Raw genomic sequence first — 7,888 nt, 5'->3', positions numbered from 1 at the left:
ATCAGGTGATGATCAGAGTTTAGAGCAGATTCCGGTTGTATGTGAATTTCCAAATGTGTTTTCGAATGATATTAATGAATTTCCACCTAACCAGGAAGTGGAATTCGCAATTAAGTTGGTGCCGGGATCCGGTCCGATTTCGATTACTCCTTATAGGATGTCACCTATAGAAATGGCTGAACTGAAAGCTCAGTTAGAAGATCTGTTGGGTAAGCATTTTATCTGACCAAGTGTTTCTCTGTGGGGAGCGCCAGTGTTACTGGTAAAGAAGAAGGATGGGAGTATGCGGTTGTGTGTCAACTATCGGCAGTTGAACAAGATCACTGTGAAGAATAAATATCCGTTGCCTAGAATCGACGATCTAATGGATCAGTTACAGGGTGCCGGTGTGTTTTCTAAGATTGATCTGCGATCTAGTTATCATCAGATAAGGGTTAGAGACAATGATATTCCAAAAATTGCTTTCAGGATGCGTTATGGTCATTATGAGTATACAGTAACGTCTTTTGGGTTAACTAATGCCCCGGCAGTATTTATAGATTATATGAACAGGATTTTCCGACCGTATCTGGACAAGTTTGTTATTGTCTTCATTGATGATATTCTTGTTTATTCTAAGTCTGAAGAGGAACATGCTGATCACTTGCGAACTGTGCTGCAAATTCTAAGAGACAGGAAGTTATATGCTAAGTTATCTAAATGTGAGTTCTGGAATAGTAGAGAAGTGAAGTTTCTCGGCCACATGGTGAGTAAGCAGGGGATAGCTGTGGATCCTGCTAAGGTGGAAGCAGTGATGAATTGGGAGCGACCAACTTCAGTGATAGAGATCAGGAGTTTTCTAGGTTTGGCGGGATATTATCGCAGATTCATTAAGGGATTTTCACAGCTCGCCTTACCTTTAACTAAACTGACTAGGAAGGATACGCCTTTTATCTGGACTCCGGAGTGTGAGGAGAGTTTTCAAGCACTGAAGCACAGGTTGACTACTGCACCCGTGTTGGTATTGCCTAAACCAAGTGAACCATTTGAAGTGTACTGTGATGCATCGCTGAAGGGCTTGGGGTGCGTTCTAATGCAGCACCAGAATGTTGTAGCATACGCCTCACGGCAATTAAGACCGCATGAAATGAACTATCTGACACATGATTTGGAACTTGCTGCTGTTGTATTTGCTTTAAAGATTTGGAGGCACTACCTCTATGGCGTTAAGTTTCATGTTTTCTCAGACCATAAGAGTTTGAAGTATCTTTTTTAGCAGAAAGATTTGAATATGCGTCAGAGAAGGTGGATGGAGCTTCTGAAAGATTATGATTTTGAATTGAATTATCATCCAGGAAAAAGCGAACGTTGTGGCGAATGCCTTGAGTCGAAAGTCTTTATATGCAGCTTGGATGATGCTACAGGAGGAAGAGTTACTGAGGGCATTTCAAGGTTTGAATTTGGGAGTTAGAGAAGAATCTGGAATTTTGTGTTTAAGTCAGTTGTAGATTTCAAGTGATTTTAAATTAGAACTTCTGAAGGCTCATCAAGATAGTGAAGCGTTACGTAAGGTATTACCAGCAGTTGAACAGGGAAAATAGTGGAGAGTGTCAGAAGGACAGGATGGTTTGTGGAGGTTCAAGAACCGGATTATTGTGCCAGATATCGGAGACCTACGACAGAGTATTTTGAAGGAAGCTCATAAGAGTGGATTCTCAATTCACCCGGGGAGTACTAAAATGTACCAAGATCTGAAAGTGATGTTATGGTGGCCAGGTATGAAGAATGATGTGGCACTGCATGTATCTAAATGTTTAACGTGTCAGAAAGTTAAGATTGAGCATTAGAGACCTTCAGGGACCCTTCAGCCTTTGGAGATTCCACAATAGAAATGGGAGAGTATCGCAATAGATTTTGTGAAAGGTTTGCCTAGAACCCGATCTGGTTGTGACGCTATTTGGGTGGTTGTGGATCGACTGACAAAATCAGCTCACTTTCTTCCTATCCGAATAAGTTTCACAATGGAGGAATTGGCTCGAATGTATATCAAAGATATTGTCAGGTTACATGGTGTGCCTTCTACTATCATATCTGACAGAGATCCTCGTTTCACATCAAGGTTCTGGGGAGCTTTTTAGCGTGTATTTGGGACTCAGTTAAGCTTGAGTACTGCGTATCACCCTCAGACAGATGGTCAGTCAGAGAGAACTATTCAGACCTTGGAAGATATGCTAAGAGCTTGTGTTTTGGACCAGCCGGCGAGCTGGGACCGGTATATGCCATTAGTAGAGTTTGCTTATAATAATAGCTACCATGCCAGCATTGGAATGGATCCATATAATGCTCTGTATGGCAGAAAATGTCAATCTCCGTTGTGTTGGTATGAAACTGGAGAAAGGAGTTTATTAGGGCCTGAGATGATAGCTGAAACTACTAAATAGATAAAGAAGATTCGTAGTCGAATGCTTATAGCCTAGATCCGCCAGAAGAGTTATGCTGATCAGAGGCGAAAGCCTTTGGAATTTGAGGAAGGGGAGCATGTTTTTTTTTTAAGTTACACCAACAACTGGAGTAGGAGAGCTATTAAGACTAAGAAACTAAATCCCCGTTATATTGGACCGTTTGAGATCTTGAAGAGAATTGGGCCGGTAGCTTATAGAATTGCCTTACCACCATATCTTTCAAATTTGCACGATGTGTTTCATGTATCACAGCTTCAGAAGTATACTCCTGATGCAAGTCTTGTTCTAGAACCGGAACCAATTCAAGTAAGAGAAGATCTAATACTCCTAGTAATTCCAGTGAGAATTGGTGACATCAATATTAAACGATTACGCAGGAAGGAAGTATCATTGGTAAAAGTAGCTTGGAGTCGAGCTGGTATCGAGGAACATACCTGGGAGCTCAAATCAGATATGCGAAAGGACAATCCACATCTATTTTCAGGTAACTAGATTTGAATTTTGAGGGCAAAATTCTTTATTAGATGGGTAGGATGTAAACCCCGGTTAAATTAGTAGATAATTAGTCAATAAATTAATTTTTAATAAGGAAGATTAGAAATGTGAATATTATATTAAATTAGGGTAGAGCTCATCGAAACGAGAATTTTGACACTAATTTCAAAAAAAATTGTCCAAAATTGGACCGAAAGGACCGAATCGGTCGAATCGGACCCGAACCGGGCTGTCGGTCCAACCGGACCAGCCCTTTTAAGTGAACCCAAGCTTTGTCTTCTTCCCATTTCTGCAACAACGAAGCTTTCAGCTTCCAGGAAGAGGAGAAACGAGAAAAGCTCCCAACCATTACGTTACTTTCCAAGTCCCATAACTTCTCCATCCGAGCTCCGATTGCCACACTGTTTGTGGCCACGCGTTCACTGTGTTGAGCTCTACGTTTCTATCGGAACAATTTCATAGGTAACTCGTTATTTTACACTCAGCCTTCATTTCCCCCAATTTTCGAATTTGAGAAGGAATATTGAATTTCTTTGATTTTTGATGTTTTAGGATCCAATTAGCTTGAGGAAAACGTTCACTCTTGCTTATGTGAAGCTTGGGTAAGGTAAGGATACGATAATTCTATTTTATTTTCATTGAATTTGAGCTTTGAGTATTAAATTGAATATATATGTTATGAATGTGTATTAGGTTGTGAATAAATAATTGGAGCTTGAAATTGTGAATACTAGAACTTGGAGGAAGCAGATTAGTTGAGGTTTTGAGGGCTGTGTTCTTTTAGGAAAATTGTCTTGGAATAATACTTGGGAATCGGCTAAGGTATGGTTTAGGTTTCTTGCATTTAATATATAATATTCTGTGAAAACTTAGGCTAGATGACCATAGGATAAGTTGGAATGCAGGTGTATATTTAATGTTTAATGATTTGTCGATGAATATATTTGGTTGAAGTTTATTGGATAATTAGTTATTAATTTTAGATGGTGAATGTTGTTATGTTAATTTGGAGAGAATTATGGTTGAATGTTATTGTTGATGAACATGGTTGGTTTGGTGCTTGTTGATTAACTAATGATTTGGTGAATTATTGATTTGATGTATAACTATTGTGGAGGTTGTTGTGATAATGAGGTATTTTGTGTTAAAAGCCTAGGATTTGTGAACTATGATTCTTAATTGAATTTTGGTTGTTGGATTTGAATATTGTATGAGTTTAATTGTTGATCTGAGGTAGATTTATTGTGGTGATTGTTATGATAATGAGGAAGGGTATGTTGAATTGAAAAGAATGCAGGTTTGGACCCGAAAAGGGTCGCAAAGTCCGAGTTTTAGAGGAGATGCTGCCGAAATTTTATAAAAATTAGAGATTTTGCTTATATGATTATTTAAAAATATTTAGATTCAAAAGTTATATGGTTTGATTTAGAGTTATTAAGAAAATGAGCATGTTTTAAGTTTGATTCATTTAGAAAAGAATGAATTATGTTTTGAATTTGAACTATTGATGGACGGAATGGGAGGTGTGATAATGAAGGATAAGGATTGAATATGATTGACGTATAATGATGAATGAGATGCGATTAAGAATGATGTGGATGGTGATGAATTATAATTGAATTATTTATATGGCTTATGAATTTGAATAATCTAAGATACAAGATTCCCTGGATTAAGTGTCGTGGCTTGCCACCACGTGTACCAAGTTGAAAACTCGATACTCTGTTGACCCTACGACGTAAGTGTGACCGGGCACTATATAAATTCCCGGGAATGTTACCCCCATTGAGCAATATTGATTATTTGAGAAAAAGCTATGCATAGACTCTTGGGGATGCACGTCGGGGGACAGTCTAAGGACAATTCAGATTTGTCGGGTTGGCTGGATAACCGACAGATGAGACTCATCAGCCATAGGACAGGCATGCATCATATGCATATTACTTGAATTACTTGATTGTGCTTTAATTGGGTGTTCCTAAATGTACTTGCCATGTTAAATGTGTATTTATTACCTGCAGTATTTGTAACCTTCTTGTACTTGCCTTTATCTGTTTATCTGTCTGTGAAATGCATGATGGAGTTGGAGGTATGGAGGAATGGCAGAATGGGATTTAGATTTAAGGTTAAGTTAAGTTAGGTTTAAATATCCTTAGAAAACCACCTTTTAGAGCTCCTATTTAATACTTTAAGCTCTATAATCTGAGTGTCGGCGTTCTAGGATTGCCTTTGGCATTTCTAGGACCTTATATATTATGTGTGTGGCACCTTTACCATACTGAGAACCTCCGGTTCTCATCCCATACTATGTTGTTATTTTTCATATGCAGGTCGAGAGGCATCTCGTTAGGCGTCTGGACCCTTGAAGCGAAGTGGTTACTGGGCTATTTTGTTGTACATTGATGTATATGTATGTACTTAGCTTTCTCTCTACATAATTTGTTCTTTTTGATCCTCTTAGAGGTTTATGGAGAGGCAGGATTGTGTATATGTACTTTTGGGTTTTGGTTATGTATGTATATATGTGTAAATATTCTCCGGCTAGTCTTGACTTCGCAGGCTGAGTTAGGAGCTTGTTATTTTGTATCTTTGGTACTATATTCCTACTTCTGTTATCATATGTTCAATAGTTATGGTTTCCTTAGCACGCAAGTTAACTCATTTCTCGAGCGTTGTGCTTTTATTTTACCCCTCGTCCCTCATCCCTCACCCATCACTCCATCCACCCAATCACCCCACAAAACAAATTAACAGCAAATCAGAAGCAGAAGAAGCATAACAATTTCAACAATCACATCAATTTCAATAAACAATAATTCAATAATCATCAACTACCGTTTTAGTTTTCAGATCCAAAAGTTCAATAATCATCAAGTTACAATTTCAGAAGCAGAAATTCAAGCAGAGCAGAGGAAGAAGCAGAAGTTCAATAATCATCAATCATGTATATGTTCTTCAAAAATTTAAAAAAGAAAAAACAAAAATAGGAAGAACGAAGGGTGGCGGCGGGTTGGACACAGGGGCAGCGGCGGCGGGTTGGAAATTAGCTCACAAAAACCAATTCTTTCGATAATTTGTAACTCACACTCTTCCTAATTTTAGTCAAAGCAACATTTTTTAAACCATTATATATAGAATAACCGAATCATAAGTTCAAGAGAAAAATCATTACCTTACCGAAACTAGTACGATCGTAAAGAAGAAGAAAAAACGAATACTTTAATCGATCTAAAATCTTTGTTGAAATTTTTGAATTAAACGACTGAACCTCAGAAGCTTGCCAGCTATTGAGCTTCAACTTTTATCTCTCGTTCTTTTTCTTAACATCACGTATGAAAAAAAGAAAGAAAGAAATAGTTCTCAATATTATATACGAAGAAGAAAAAAAAATAAAAAGTGATTGAAAATAAAAACCGTAAGAATTATAAAGGTAAATTATCAAAATAAATTAATAAAATATTATTATAATAAAATATTAATATACTAAAATATTATTATTTATTTTTTTACATATTCAAAATCAACTCGTCAAATTAAATCTAACCGCTTAACTTAAATTTTGCGAATCTTAACTTATAGAGCTTAAAAAATCCATTGTTAAAAATCTAAATTGTTACACAGTAGTACATCTTCACCGCCAAAAAAATCGAGAAAAATCAATCTTCGTTTGTCGTGGAGGAGCATGCAAAGAAACTCAATGATTGAATAATCACAAGAAGTTGTTCGTTGTACCCTTCAGATTGCTCGATGAGATTGGCATTCACTACCTGCATTGTCTGAAATGCAGTGCTCTTCGCCATCAAAACGCAATGAAAGTACCAAATGATACGATTGCTAAATGAATAAATATATGGAGGTTGAAATAATGAAGTACAGAAACTCAATTACAAAGAATGAAGAATGAATGTCTTAATAAGTATAGTAAATTGTATGTATAAAAGTGGTTGCTCCACCTGCAATTTCAAAATACACGGGGATATTAGGGAAAAAACAAGAATTTAATCATATGAAAAGAGAGAATATTCAGATAGAATAGTACTCACAATGATCTCTCACACACACCAAGTCCTTCCTCTGATCAATTAAATTGCTCTTCCATTTTTCTCCAAATTGTTACGCGCATTGTTGCTTTCTGTTGGGTATTTTTTCTTTTTCTGCTATGGTCATATTTTGAGACCCTCTCAGTTTTGTCTTTCTCTCCTTATTGGTTGTATCACATAAATACTATATTACTTAATTAACCAGTTATAGAACAATAAACACGTACAAATATTCAATTAAATGAATTTTCAAAAATACTCAATCAAAATAAAAAAAATCAATCAAAAAATATATTATGTATTTGTGCATATTATTTTTCATATCAAAAAATTCATTGATAATAAAATTTATGTTAAATCTTTTAATAATTTTTTTCTCAATGTAAATCAAAAGATAATTAATAAAAAATTCATCTTTCATTTTATTTTTGAGTCTATTCTTTACAATATTCATAGTTGAAAATATCTCTCTGTTTGTAGCAGTTGAAATAGGAAGAGTTAATACCAAGCGAATCAAATGATCAATCAAATGATATGCTAAAGATTTTTCTTCTTCGTTAATTAACCCTTGACATAACTCAGAAATTGTACACGAGTTACTTAATTCAACATAATTAAAAACATCAAATTTATAATATTGAGCTTGTATTCTAATGTAAAAATTTTTTTGGTCATTGAACTCATTTGGATAAAATCATTCTACTATTTCACTTCTCAGATATTAAAGATTATTAATATTTGTATTGGATTTTTATTTATACTAGACTAAATACTAAATATATTTTTCAAACAAAAAATATATAATATATAATAATTTTATATACTTAATAACTTATTATTATTATTATTATTATTATTATTATTATTATTATTATTATTATTATTATTATTATTATTATTATTTTAGAAAAT

The sequence above is a fragment of the Arachis ipaensis genome, chromosome B01, assembly GCF_000816755.2.
Source record: "Arachis ipaensis cultivar K30076 chromosome B01, Araip1.1, whole genome shotgun sequence".
NCBI classification, from domain to species: Eukaryota; Viridiplantae; Streptophyta; class Magnoliopsida; order Fabales; family Fabaceae; genus Arachis; species Arachis ipaensis.
The sequence above is the reverse complement of the archived record's forward strand: the minus strand, read 5'-3'. Positions refer to the sequence as shown.